Genomic DNA, 15149 nt, shown 5'->3' on the forward strand with positions numbered 1-15149 from the left:
AGTCTAACACAGATCTCAACTGGCTAAAATCAAAGTGATGGCAGGCTGCCTGCCTTTCTGGAAGCTCTAGGGAAGCATGTTTTCTCTTTATTTAGGTTGTTTGTAGAATTCAGTTTCTTGCATTTATTAGACCGAGGTCTTGGTTTCTTGATGGCTGTAAACTGAGCGCAGATCCCCACTTTCTAGAAGCTACCAGATTTTCTGCCTCGCAGTTACCTACTTCCATCTTTAAAATCAGCAAGAGTTGGTCAAGTTCTCTTACTGCATTTCTCTGACCCTTTCTTGTGCCTCCCTCTTCCACTTTTAAGAGCTTGTGCAGTTGTATTGGGACTCACATAGATAGGAAAATGAAAAGAATATCCCCATCTTAAACTCATAACTTCAATCATATTTTCAAGGTACTGTTTTTTAAATTCTGAGAACTAGGGTGTGGGCATCTTTGGGGGCCATTATTCTGCCTAGCACAATCAGACTGGCACACATACACAAAGACCGATAACATCTAATGATGGTAAAATTAGAGGATGAGGGAAACAGTATTATTGTGTGTGTGTGTGTGTGTGTGTATGTGTGTGTGTGTCTAAAGACTTTTAAAACCCAATTGGATCTTATGGACCTAATTCAAAATGTAAGTTTTGACCCATGAGTCCCATTTTAGTGTGTTCTCCTGAAGAAATACTTTCACATATGTATAGAGATACTGTATGTTTTTGTAGGACTCTTTGCAAGAGCAAAGTCCTAAAGAATCTAAATTTCCACCTATATGGTAATGATTAAATAAATTATGATACATCCATACAACTTAACACAATGAAATTTTTAGGAAAATGAGACAAAAGTTACTGAATGTACTGACTTGGGAAAAAAGTAGAAATATATCATGCATCAAAAAACAAATTGTTCAATATGTGTAATGAAAAACAACTAAAATAAAATCTGTCTCTTTGAAATTTAAAAGTAATCTCCTAAATTACTTACATTAAAGAGGATATTAGAGATTATTTTAAAATTACTGCAGAAATTTTTGTGATGAACAAAGAAGCACTTAGCCAAAAAATATTATAGACTTAAATGCATGTATTAGCTGACAAGAAAGAATTAAAAATAAATGAACTAAGTATTAAATACAAGAAGTCAAATTTTAATAACAAAACCAACTTATCATAGGTAGTTGATATTTATAAAGATAGTAGAAAAATTAATGTTAAAAATAGAAAAATAGCAAAAAATAATTTTAAAACTGGTTCTTTAGAAATAAAAATTTTAGAAAATCTTTTATGGAAAAAAGATATCAATAAATAAAATTAGGAAGAAGAAAAGAAACATTGTGATATTTTTTGTGAGATAGTTTTGTTTTGTTTTTTTAAAGTTAACAACTTTTTATTGTCCTATAGCCAAATTAAAATGTCAGAGAATGCACGTATTGGGCAGGACCCAGGAAATGCTTGCCATCCTCCCTGCTTTAATTCTGTGAACGGGCCTAAGGGGAAAGAGCTGGAAGAAAGGTGTCTTTTGTAGAGAGCATTCTTGGCTCCCCTGGAGAATATGCTCTGAGGAAAGTTGTACCACTTGGGGAGGAGAGGGGCAGGTTGGAACCAAGTAGACCAGACATCCAAGATGCCTCTCCGCGTGGAGTGATGTAAGGACTTCCTGGGGCACTCAGAGACACCTGGAGGAAGTCACATTCCCCGTTTATGACTGGTCCCCCAGGGGGGAGCTAGCCGTTGAGAGAGGAGCTGATGGGGTTGAGCGGGGAGCAGAAAGGCATCCATGACGGATCAGTCCTGATGACCCTGCATCAGGAGTAAAGGGCACTCTGCTCTTTCAGTGGCTGGTCCCCATCATGTCACACTAATAGCACTTAATTTAAAACTTTCCTGTTGGCCAGCATCATGGTACTCCAAAGGCATGGAATAAGTCTGATTGTCAGGAAGACATTAGGCAGAGGGCTTTTAGGCCAAGGCTTGAACATAACCATAGACAATTCCTGTGATACTGAGATGTCAGCATGGACAGATCTGAGAGGCTGGCGTGGTCATCTTCCTGTGCCAAGGGAAAGGGGCTTTCCCAAGTGTGAAAAGTGCTCAGATTCCTGCTCCTCTTCTTCCCCCTTCAGAGTCAAGATTATGCAGGTGGTGGGGAGAACTGTGCAAAAGCCAGGGAACTGGCTATGTGTGATTATCCAGAAGCTGTGATGGGGGTCACAGGGCCATCTGTGCATGGGGCTCCTGACATCTAGTGGGGAAGCTACCAGGAAGGTTTTGCTGGACTTAAAGGAACAAGTCCTCTATGGCAGGAGGTTTAAAGAGGCAACCCTTAAAAGTAATGAATGCCCACGTGATGAAAGCATCACAGAAGCTGCTCCAGGCACACTGTTCATCCAGTCCTCGCTAAGTCCTCCTCATGTCTTTTCTACATGTGGTTCCCTGACCTGGATGCTTCCCCTCACCTGGTTAGACTGTTACTAACCTTTCAGATTTCACCTGTGAGATAGTTTTTAAAGACAGAAACATAGATATTGATTTCAGTAGTTTGAGGTAGGGATTATATGAAATGGACAATTATAGAATATTTCCCAGAAAGACAAAATTTGAATTTAAAAAGAGATAGGAAATCCAAATAAAATAATAATGAAAAGAAAGTATTGAAAATGTAGTCAATATATACCTTTCACCCAAAATGCACAAGGCCCACTTTACTGGTCCATTCTACTAAACTTATAACTTTGTTATTTAATAAACTAATAAACTTATAATAACTTTGTTATTTAAGTTTATTCAGAACACAAGAATAAAAATGAAAAGCTATCAAACATTTTGTCAGAATTATTGTTTACAAAGAAACAACATATTTCTATTGAAATAGAATAGCTTCCTCTTACTCATGAATAGAGATTTTAATAATGATAAATAAATATTGACAAATCAGACCCAGGATTGTATCATGTTAAAGTTTATCACAAAAAAGAAAAGAAAAGTACTTTATTAAAATATCTATTCATATAATTCAGATCACTGACAGGTTGGCTTTAAAAATATGACAATCTTGCTAAATGATTGAATATTTTATGTGATTTCCCCACCTGGTGGGTCTAATCTGAGTTATCATCTGTACCCACAAAGTTCAGGATAAAGTCCACAATGTCACATCATACAGGTTAAGGAATATACTTTTGAGAGGAAAGGGGAAATAGTATGTCAGTAGTTAGCAAAGGGAGAGACAGCATAGTCAGACATTCCTAATCCCTCCAACACGTCACAGAGAGGCCAACCATCCCAAGGCACAGTTATTCCAGTAGCGACACCTTAATTCCCCACCACTACTACCACCCCCATATCCTCATCTCTCTTCCTTATAATTCAGTCATGAAAGTCTAGCATTTGGGTGCAGAGAACACTCAGACTGCCTAACATCAGCCTCTCTGGATTTGGAGCGAAAGTACTTTACAGAAATTACCTGGAAAGTTTAGTCAGCTGTCTTACTGAAGTCCTTGGGACAATAGGACACTGCAGCCCCTCTTGCAAAGGGACAGTGGCAAGGGGTGAAAGCCAAGTTCTCTCCTCCTGAAGTAGGGGAGGCATCCTTATCCCAGATAGCCTGATGTCCAAGCAAGTCCACCAGAACAACAAGGTCACCATTGCACAATTCTGCTTGTTGCCTCATAAAAATTCAATTCCAATACATGACTTTTCAAATCTTCATAAACTTGAATAGAAAAAGAAAAAAATCTGTAATTTTATTAGGAAGAATCTATCAAGAACCTGAAGCAAGTCTCATGTTTAATAATGAAAGATCAAAGGCATTCCCTTGAAAGCAGAAATAAGACAAGTAGGTCCTTGCTTTTAACATTTCTGGAGACCTTCTTAATACAATAGGAGCAAAAGAAAGATAGTATTTTTAAAAGATAGAGTTGTCAATTTCTGGAGATGTAATTGTCTACCTAGAAAAGAGAAGTTTTTGAAATAGCGATAATTTTATCTCTTGACATAGCTGATTGTTATAATGTATGTTTGCTTTGTAAAAATCACCAAGCTTTTTTATTTACAATTTGTGTACTTTTTTATATACTCTTTCAGTTTTGCTTGAAAGAGAAAGAATAAAACTCAAGAAATAACTATGCATATATATATGGATATTTAGTACTAGATAAAATTAACATTTCAAATTGATGGTGGAAATTTGACATCTCAGTCAATAATGTTAGTTATCTACCAAGGAAAAATTTTATTTAGATCACTTAGAGTTAGGTAAAATTATATGGACAAATGATCCAAACATTAAAAATTTGTAAAACTACTAGAAGGAACTACAGGGAAATATTTTTATAATTTTTGACTGAAGAAGTTCTAGGTTGACAAGTAACAAAATCTAAGAGCCACAAAGAAAAAAAATAATAGATTTAGCTGTAAGATAGTAGAAGCAACATTGAAAGGTCAGTGACAGTGGGAAACATTTACCTAGGAGAAAAATTAATAATGTCAGAATTTTTTAAAGAGCACATAAAAATCAGTAAGAAAAAGACAATTTTCTTTAAAGAGCAATGATGTGAACTGCCAATTTACAGGAAAAAAAATACAAATAATCAACACATATAAGTAAATATGTTCAGCCTCATATATTGAATGAAAAAATTAAAAGTGGTAATGTAATATCATGTCTTACACATCAGATTAATCCAAATGAAAAATTTGGCAATATTCATTGTTGTTGACATATGGGGAAACAGGAGCTATTAAGAGACATTGAAATTCGAAGAACTCTTTAGAAAGCAGTTCAGCAATATGTACCAAATTTAAAATAGGCATACTCTTTGAGACAACATTAACATTGAATACTGTTCCACAGTATTCATTGAATACTGTTCCAATACTTTGGCCACTTGATACAAAGAACTGACTCCTTGGAAAAGACCCTGATGCTGGGAAGGATTGAAGGCAGGAGGAGAAGGAGACAATAGAGGATGAGATGGCTGGATGGCATCACCAACTCAACGGACATGAGTTTGAGTAAACTCTGGGAGTTGGCAATGGACAAGGAAGCCCGGCATGCTGCAGTCCATGGGGTCACAGAGTCGGACACAACTGAGCAACTGAACTGAACTGTTCTACAGAAGTAGTAGTACAAATGAACAAAATATTTATTGTATCATTGTTTATGTTAAAAAAATATTAGATCCATCCCACTGGAAATAGTTAAATAATATATATCTGAGTTATTTTTAAAAAGGGAGCCAATATGTACAAACAGGGTAAGATGAAGACAGAAAAATGGTCAAATAAGATATAGCGTGTAGTCCCTTCAACAGTGAAAAAAATCTATACATATTGTTGAGGATTTTGAGCAGAGCCTATCAACACCAACTTTTTCCTGTTTACAACTCTGTGTGTGTGTGTGTGTGCGCGCGCACATGCATGCGCGCACTCCTCAATTGTAAGATAAGATCAAAGAGATGTAAATAGAGAAAAAAATCATCTTTATGCTACAACTGTAACTGACAAGATATCAAGATGGAATTCCTATTGTATAGAGTGGTCTAGTGGGAAATAAACTGATGATGAAAAATAAACAAGATACCCTCAGATGCTGATGAGTTCTTTAAGGAAAAAAAAAACAATAGAAAACTTAAGGGGTAACCTTGGGACAGGAGGAACTACTTCAGATTGGGTGGTATGAGAAGGTCACCTGCAGAATTGAAAATGCAAGGACTCCATCTTTGCAAGAGCTGGGAAATAGATGCAAAAGACTGAAGGCACAACAGATTGGTGGGTTGAAGAAACAAAACTAAGACAAAAGCAAAGTGAATAAGTTTGCTTTTCACTTTGATGAAAAGGGGTTGATGGTCAAATGATAAAATTCTTTTAAGTAAGCAGGAAACACACTCTATAGGGCGTTTAGGTGTGGGTAGGTATTTGGATTTTATTCAAAGTACAATGAGAGGGTTTTAAATTCAGGCTTGATATGATCAGATTTAATATTCCAACAGGACCACTTGACTGCTGGGTGCAAATTATAAGGGGGCAAGAAGAAAATCCAAATGACCAGGAGCGGAAAACCCCATTTAGTGGCTTCTGTATTGTGGAGGCAAAAGTTGATAGAGGCTCGCTCTGTGATGTGTGGAAATAAATGAAAATAACTAAGCGAGGTAAGCAAAGGCTGTTTATTCAGAGCTTTACATAGCAAGGGAGTTAGCCACCATCACTTTCATTTTGGTAGAGACTCAAAGGCAGGCAGAAGAATGGGAAAGCTTTGTAATCAGGAGAAGGGAAGGCTTCAGGAATGCCCCAATTGGCAGCTGCTGGCATGGAGAAGTTGGAGGTGAGCTAACGAGAAGCAAGTTGTCCTTTGTAATTAGTGCTTATTTGGTTTTCTCTCTATGCTCAGTCACTCAGTCATGTCCAACTCTTTGTAACCACATGGACTATAGCCTGCCTCCTCTATCCATGGAATTTTCCAGGCAAGAATACTAGAGTGGGTTGCCATTTCCTACTCCAGGGGATTTGCCCAACACAGGCAACAAATCTACATCTCCTGCAATGGCAGATAGAGTCTTTACCACCGTGGCACCTGGGAAGCCTTTGGCTTTTTCTGGTTAGTCCTAAATGGAAAGCAGGAACAAAAATTAGGGACCAGCTCAGTTGTTAATGAAATCTTAGCCAACTGGGTTGATTGTCATAGAAGTTATTATTTATCTTATTGGATTGTGTCTAAAGATAGCAGTCTGGCTTCCTGCAAGTCTAACTTGCAGTAGGCTGGCTTACAGAGCTGTTTTTGTACCTAAGGGGGTGAGTTTCTTGGGCATGTTGCTTCAGGTTATGGGTCAAAGTTCTATTTTTATATTTGATTTGACTACTGGCCAGTTTTATACTGTCTCTCTTGGTGGTGGTTTAGTCGCTAAGTCGTGTCTGACTCTTGCGACCCTATGAACTATAGCCTGCCCGACTCCTCTGTCCATGGGGATTCTCCGGGCAAGAATACTGGAGTGGGTTGCTATTTCCTTCTCCAGGGAATCTTCCTGACCCAAAAATTGAACCCAGGTCTCCTGCATTGCAGGTAGATTCTTTACCAACTAAGCTACAAGGGAAGCTCATTGTCTCTCTAATGGTAATAATTGAATAGGGAAATGATTGGATCCATGGACCTGTCAAAACTTGTTAATAAATCAGCTGTCAGAGGGTTAGGAAAAAAGAAGAATCTGGAATCACTCTTCAACAATCAAGTGTGATAGATAGTTACTCTTAGAATCAATGAAATGAAATATAGCTTGGGCCACAAAACTGAGCACTTGCATTCAGAGCAGGGATCAACCAAAGTTTTTCTATAAAAGCCTAGATACTAAATATTCAGCTTTGCAGCCCTGGTGTCTGTTATAACTCCTCAACTCTGCTATTTCAGGATGAAATAGTCATAGACAAAATATAAATGAAAATGGCCATGTTCCAATAAAACTTAATACATGAGCAATAAAATTTAAATTTCATATAATGTTCTTTTGGGTTTTTTTTTTTTTCAACCACTTAAAATGTGAAAAACATTCTTAGCTCACATGCCTTACAAAACCAGCCAACAGATAGGGTTTGGTCCAAGGGCTTCTCAGGTGGCACTAGTGGTAAAGAACCCACCTGCCAATACAGGAGACATAGGAGACATGTGTTTGACCTCGGGTTGGGAAGATCCCCTGGGGAAGGAAACGGCAACCCACTCCAATATTCTTGCTTGGAAAATCCGTGGACAGAGGAATCTGGTAGTCTACAGTCCATGGAGTTGCAAAAAGTCAGACATGACCAAAGCAACTTAGCACACACACATAGTTTGACCTATGTGAATCCCTGAACTAGAGTCAAGGGTTGTTAAGCTAAGCATTGTATCATGACTTAATACAAATTATTTTATAATTCTCACAGCTCTATGAAGTCACAACTCATATTATGACCATTTTAATAATTAAGTAACTGAGTCTTAGAGAAGATAAGTAACTTTTGTAAGGTTATTATTGTAACCTTTTAATATTGTAAGGTTATTATTATTGCCTAATAAGCAGCAATAACATTTGTTACTGAGCTAACAGGATTTGACTTGGATTCCATGTAACAGCTTTCCTATTATTCTCCTAGTAGGTAACTTCAACTCATTTGGCCTTATCTCAGTTTTAATGTCCACAAGATTAAGAATGATAATAATATATATTTATCTTTGTATGGTTGTTGTGGAGCTCAAATAAAATAATACTTTTTGCAATGCATTTTATAAATTGAAAGGTTTTATTTCTCCTCTTCCCCCAGGGTGTGTGTACATGAGCACTTAGTCATGTCCAGCTCTTTAGGACCCCATGGACTATAGCCCACAAGCCTCCTCTGTTTTTCCAGGCAAGAATACTGAAGTGGGTTGCCATTTCTCCCTCCAGGGGAATCTTCCCAACTCAAGAATTGAACCTGCATCTCTTGAGTCTCCTGAATTGGCAAGCGGGTTCTTTACCAGCTGAGGCACAAGGGAAGCCCTTCCCCCAATGTAGCCATATGGCTTACTCCCTCATTTCTTGGAAGCCTTTGTTTAAATTATACCACATTGAAGAGGTTTTTCCTGACCATCCTATGTAAGCTATCACCCCCAATATTCTGATGTTTTTTTCTTCAAAACACTTTCATACTCCAATACATTATACATTTACCTCTTGATTATTGTTTGTCTTCCCCCACACAAGAACACCATAAAACACAATAAGAGAAAAATGACTATTTAATCCCCTTGCTATATCCCCAATGCCTGAAACAATATCTGATAGAAATGGATACTTAAAAATAACTATTGGATTAATGAATACAGACATGTAAGACATAACAATATTTAGAAAAAACTCTAGTGGAAAAATCATTCTCACTGCACACATCTTTTAAAAGAGGAGAATAGAGACAGCACTAAAGCAGCTATGAAAAATAAGCATTATAAGCACTAGAACTCTCCTGATTCCAAAAAAAGAACAAATCTACAGTTTGTTTTATTTTTAAGGAGAAATGCATTGACTTTACTTTAAAGAGTTAAAAGAACTCTTGAGTTTTAGGGAACTGTGTCAGATGAATTCATAATACAATAGTCCTGCCTCATGCGTTATTTCTCTCTCCACAGTTTCAGTTACCCACCATAGTCCAAAAATATTAAATGGAAAATTCCAGAAAGAAACAATTCATATGAGTTAAATTTTGTACCATTCTGAATAGCATGATGAACTTTCACTCACTCCTGCTCCATTACACCCAGGATGTGAACCATCTATTTGTCCAGCAAATCACTTGGTAGCTCTCCTTGTTATCTGATCTACTGTTGTGACACCAGTGTTTGTGTTCAAATAACCCTTCAGTCAGTCAGTCAGTTTAGTCACAAAGTCATGTCCAACTCTTTGTGACCCCATGGACTACAGCACTCCAGGCCTCCCTGTCCATCATCAACTCCCAGACTTTACTCAAACTCATGTCCATTGAGTCAGTGATGCCATCCAACCATCTCAGGAGTTCATGGTCTGTGCCACAGTCAGTACCTGGTCTTGTTTTTTGCTTATTGTATAGAACTTCTCCATCTTTGGCTGCAAAGAATATAATTAATATGATTTCAGAATTGACCATCTGGTGATGTCCATGTATAGAGTCTTCTCTTGTGTTATTGGAAAAGGGTGTTTGCTAACACCAGTGCATTCTCTTGGCAAAACTCTACTCCAGGTATTTCTTGACTTCCTACTTCCAATCCCCTATAATGAAAAGGACATCTTTTTTAGGTGTTAGTTCTAGAAGGTCTTGTAGGTCTTCAGAGAACCATTCAGCTTCAGCTTCTTCAGCATTACTGGTTGCGACATGACTTAAAGTACCGTGATATTGAATGGTTTCCCTTGGAAACCAACATAAATCGTTCTGTCATTTTTGAGATTGCATCCAAGTACTGCATTTCGGACTCTTTTGTTGACTATGATGGCTACTCCATTTCTTCTAAGGGATTCTTGCCCACAGTGGTAGATATAATGGTCATCTGAGTTAAAGTCACCCATTCCAGTCCATTTTAGTTCACTGATTGCTAAAATGTCGATGTTCACTCTTGCCATCTCCTGTTTGACCACTTCCAATTTGCCTTGATTCATGAACCCAACATTCCAGGTTCCTGTACAATATTGCTCTTTAGAGCATTGGACTTTACTTCCATCACCAGACATATCCACAATTGGGTGTTGCTTTTGCTTTGGCTCTGTCTCTTCATTCTTTCTGGAGTTATTTCTCCACTGCTCTCCAATAGCATATTGGGCACCTACTGACCTGGGGAGTTCATCTTTCAGTGTCCTATCTTTTTGCCTTTTCATACTGTTCATGGGGTTCTCAAGGCAAGAATACTGAAGTGGTTTGCCATTCCCTTCTCCAGTGGACCACATTTTGTCAGACCTCTCCACCATGACCTGTCCGTCTTGGGTTGCCCTACACAGCATGGCTCATAGTTTCATTGTAACCTTTATTTTACTTAATAATGTCCCTAATGTGCAAGAGTAGTAGTATTGCAAGCATTTCGGGTATCCCAAAGAGAAGCCTTAAAGTGTTTCTTTTAAGTGAAAAGGTAAAAGTTTTCCACTTAAAAAAGAAAAAAATAATAAAATTGTATGCTGAGGTTACTAATATCTATGGTAAAAGCAAATCATCTATTCGTGAAATTGTGAAGGAGAAAAAAGAATTAATGCTAGTTTTGCTTTCACATTTCAAAATGCAAAAGTTGTCACAGTGCATAAGTGCTTAGTTAAGATGAAAAAGGCATTAAATTTGTGTTGTATTTTGAGAGAGACCACATTCACATAACTGCTGTTACAGTATATTGTTATGATTGTGCATTTCTTTTTCACTTATTGTTGTTAATCTCCTACTGAGCTTTGTTTATGAGTTAAACTTTATCATAGGTATGTATGTATGAAAGTGAAGTGTTAGTTGCTCAGTTGTGTCCAACTCTTTGCAATCCCGTGGTCTGTCCATGGGATTCTCCAGGCAAGAATACTGGAATGGATTGCCATTCCCTTCTCCAGGGGATCTTCCTGACCTAGGGATTGAACCCAGGTCTCCTGCATTGCAGGAAGATGCTTTACCATCTGAGAAGCTCAGAGAGAGCCAATTTCTGCTTTACTGACTATGCCAAAGCTTTTGACTATGTGGATCACAATAAACTGTGGGAAATTCTGACAGAGATGGGAATACCAGACCACCTGACCTGCCTCTTGAGAAACCTGTATGCAGGTCAGGAAGCAACAGTTAGAACTGGACATGGAACAACAGACTGGTTCCAAACTGAGAAAGGAGTCTGTCAAGGCTGTATATTGTCACCCTGCTTATTTAACTTCTATGCAGAGTACATCATGAGAAACTCTGGGCTGGAAGAAGCACAAGCTGGAATCAAGACTGCCAGGAGAAATATCAATAACCTCAGATATGCAGATGACACCACCCTTATGGCAGAAAATGAAGAAGAACTAAAGAGCCTCTTGATGAAAGTGAAAAAGGAGAGTGAAAAATTTTGGCTTAAAGCTCAACATTCAGAAAACTAAGATCATGGCATCCGGTCCCATCACTTCATGGCAAATAGGTGGGGAAATAATGGAAACAGTGACAGACTTTATTTTCTTAGGCTTCAAAATCACTGCAGATGGGGACTGTGGCCATAAAATTAAAAGATGTTTGCTCCATGGAGGAAAAGCTATGACAAACCTAGACAGTATATTAAAAAGCAAAGACATTACTTTTCCGGCCAAGGTTTGTCTAGTCCAAGCTATGGTTTTTCCAGTAGTCATGTATGGATCTGAGAGTTGGACCATAAAGAAGGCTGAGCACCAAAGAATTGATGCTTTTGAACTGTGGTATTGGAGAAGACTCTTGAGAGTTCCTTGGACTGCAAGGAGATCAAACCAGTCAGTCCTAAAGGAAATCAATACTGAATATTCATTAGAAGGATTGATTCTAAAGCTGAAGCTTCAATACTTTGGCCACCTGATGTGAAGAGCTGACTCATTAGAAAATACCCTGGTGCTGGGAAAGATTGAAGGCAAGAGAAGATAGGACAACAGAGGATGAGATGGTTGGATGGCATTACTGACCCAATGGACATGAGTTTGAGCAAACTCCAGAAGATGGTAAAGGAAAGGGAAGACTGGCGTTCTGCCATCCATGGGGTCACAAAAAGTCAGACATGACTGAGTGACTGAACAACAACAAAAGTACAATGTAGATTTCTCCATAAATCTGAGAGTGTAATTTAATGTGTAAACTGATGTTGTCTATAAGAGAAAATCAATAGCAGAAGATTCATCACTGTCCTTTTCGAAATTTTTGAATGGGTAAAGCCATATTTTGAAACATCAATTGAGAAGTTGCATCTAGTGAAAGTATTAACTAAGTTAGAACATTACTTAAAAACCTAATGCTCAAAGTTTAAAAAGCATGAAAAGCTGTAGTGACTGTAATAACTCTGAGAAAAACCCCTCTAATCATGGATATAAGGAGCAACAGAGGTATAAATATAGCTTCAGTTCAGTTCAGTTGCTCAGTCGTGTCCGACTCTTTGCGACCCCATGAATCGCAGCACGCTAGGCCTCCCTATCCATCACAAACTCCCGGAGTTCACTCAGACTCACGTCCATCGAGTTGGTGATGCCATCCAGCCATCTCATCCTCTGTCGTCCCCTTCTCCTCCTACCCCCAATCCCTCCCAGCATCAGTCTTTTCCAATGAGTCAGCTCTTCGCATGAGGTGGCCAAAGTACTGGAGTTTCAGCTTTAGCATCATTCCCTCCAAAGAAATCCCAGGGCTGATCTCCTTCAGAATGGACTGGTTGGATCTCCTTGCAGTCCAAGGACTCTCAAGAGTCTTCTCCAACACCACAATTCAAAAGCACCAATTCTTTGGTGCTCAGCCTTCTTCACAGTCCAACTCTCACATCCATACATGACCACAGGAAAAACCATAGCCTTGACTAGCCGGACCCTTGTTGGCAAAGTAATGTCTCTGTTTTTGAATATGCTATCTAGGTTGGTCATAACTTTTCTTCCAAGGAGTAAGCGTCTTTTAATTTCATGGCTGCGGTCCCCATCTGCAGTGATTTTGGAGCCCCCCAAAATAAAGTCTGACACTGCTTCCACTGTTTCCCCATCTATTTCCCATGAGGTAATGGGACCAGATGCTATGATCTTCGTTTTCTGAATGTTGAGCTTTAAGCCAACTTTTTCACTCTCCACTTTCACTTTCATCAAGAGGCTTTTGAGTTCCTCTTCATCCTTTCTGCCATAAGGGTGGTGTCATCTGCATATCTGAGGTTATTGATATTTCTCCCAGCAATCTTGATTCCAGCTTGTGAAGATATAAGCATCTGAATGCAGAGTTCCAAAGAATAGCAAGAAGAAATAAGAAAGCCTTCCTCAGCTATCAATGCAAAGAAATAGAGGAAAACAACAGAATGGGAAAGACTAGAGACCTCTTCAAGAAAATTAGAGATACCAAGGGAAATTTCATGCAAAGATGGGCTCGATAAAGGACAGAAATGGTATGGACCTAGCACAAGCAGAAGATATTAAGAAGAGGTGGCAAGAATACACAGAAGAAGTGTACAAAAAAGATCTTCTCAACCCAGATAATCATGTTGGTGTGATCACTCATCTAGAGCCAGATATCCTGGAATGTGAAGTCAAGTGGGCCTTAGAAAGCATCCCTACGAACAAAGCTAGTGGAGGTTATGGAATTCCAGTTGAGCTACTTTAAATCCTGAAAGATGATGCTGTGAAAGTGCTACACTCAATATGCCAACAAATTTGGAAAACTCAGCAGTGGCCACAGGACTGGAAAAGGTCAGTTTTCATTCCAATCCCAAAGAAAGGCAATGCCAAAGAATGCTCAGACTACCGCACAACTGCACTCATCTCACACGCTAGTAAAGAAATGCTCAAAATTTTCCAAGCCAGGCTTCAGCAATATGTAAACCGTGAAATTCCTGATGTTCAAGCTGGTTTTAGAAAAGGCAGAGGAACCAGAGATCAAATTGCCAACATCCACTGGATCATGGAAAAAGCAAGAGAGTTCCAGAAAGACATCTATTTCTGCTTTATTGACTGTGCCAAAGCCTTTGACCTTGTGGATCACAATCAACTGTGGAAAATTCTGAAACAGATGGGAATACCAGACCACCTGACCTGCCTCTTGAGAAATCTGTATGCAGGTCAGGAAGCAACAGTTAGAACTGGACATGGAACAACAGACTGGTTCCAAATAGGAAAAGGAGTACGTCAAGGCTGTATATTGTCACCCTGCTTATTTAACTTATACACAGAGTACATCATGAGAAATGCTGGACTGGAAGAAATACAGCTTGGATTAATAATTTTAATTTTCTAATATTCAGTCCCTGAGTATGTACACCATCCCAAGTCATCCTGAGTTCTGTAGGTACATTTAGTTTTGTTTTAAAATGATGGCTATAAAATAAACAGATCCCAGTATCTTCACAATGAAAGAAACTTAGCAAATGTATTCATCTTAGTCCGACTTATAGTTATACTAGGAAGAATAGTAATTTATTGACTTTAGGACTTCTCTGGTGGTACAGTGGATAGGAATCTGCTTACCAATGCAGAGAACACGCATTCGATCCCTGGTCCAAAACATTCCACGTGCTGTGGAGCGACTAAGCTCAAGCACCACAACTACTGACCCCTCGCTCTGGAGCCCATGAGCCGCAACTACTGAGCCCATGTGCCGCAACTACTGAAGCCCGAATGCAGCTGCTGAGCCCGTGCACCTAGAGCTTGTGCTTCGCAACGAGAGAAGCCTGTGCACCACAGCAAAGCGTAACCCCTGCTCACCACAACCAGAGAAAGCCCACGTACAACGATCAAGACCCAGCTCAACCTAAAATAAATAAAGAAATAGTTGGTTGGCTTTCTCAAAGTCTTGTGCCTATTACACAAGATGGGACACTAATGGCAAACAATGGATACTTGGCCAAAATTCAAGTTCTATCATTTTAAACATTCTGTCATTTGCTGTTAGACTGAAACACACACTCAAAAAAGACAAATCTCAACAGCTTGCTGCAGGACATTGGCAGATTAACATTTGTTTCCTGTACTTTTTGATGCTTCCTGGGCAAAGTGA

The sequence above is a fragment of the Bos taurus genome, chromosome 8 (assembly GCF_002263795.3).
Source record: "Bos taurus isolate L1 Dominette 01449 registration number 42190680 breed Hereford chromosome 8, ARS-UCD2.0, whole genome shotgun sequence".
NCBI classification, from domain to species: Eukaryota; Metazoa; Chordata; class Mammalia; order Artiodactyla; family Bovidae; genus Bos; species Bos taurus.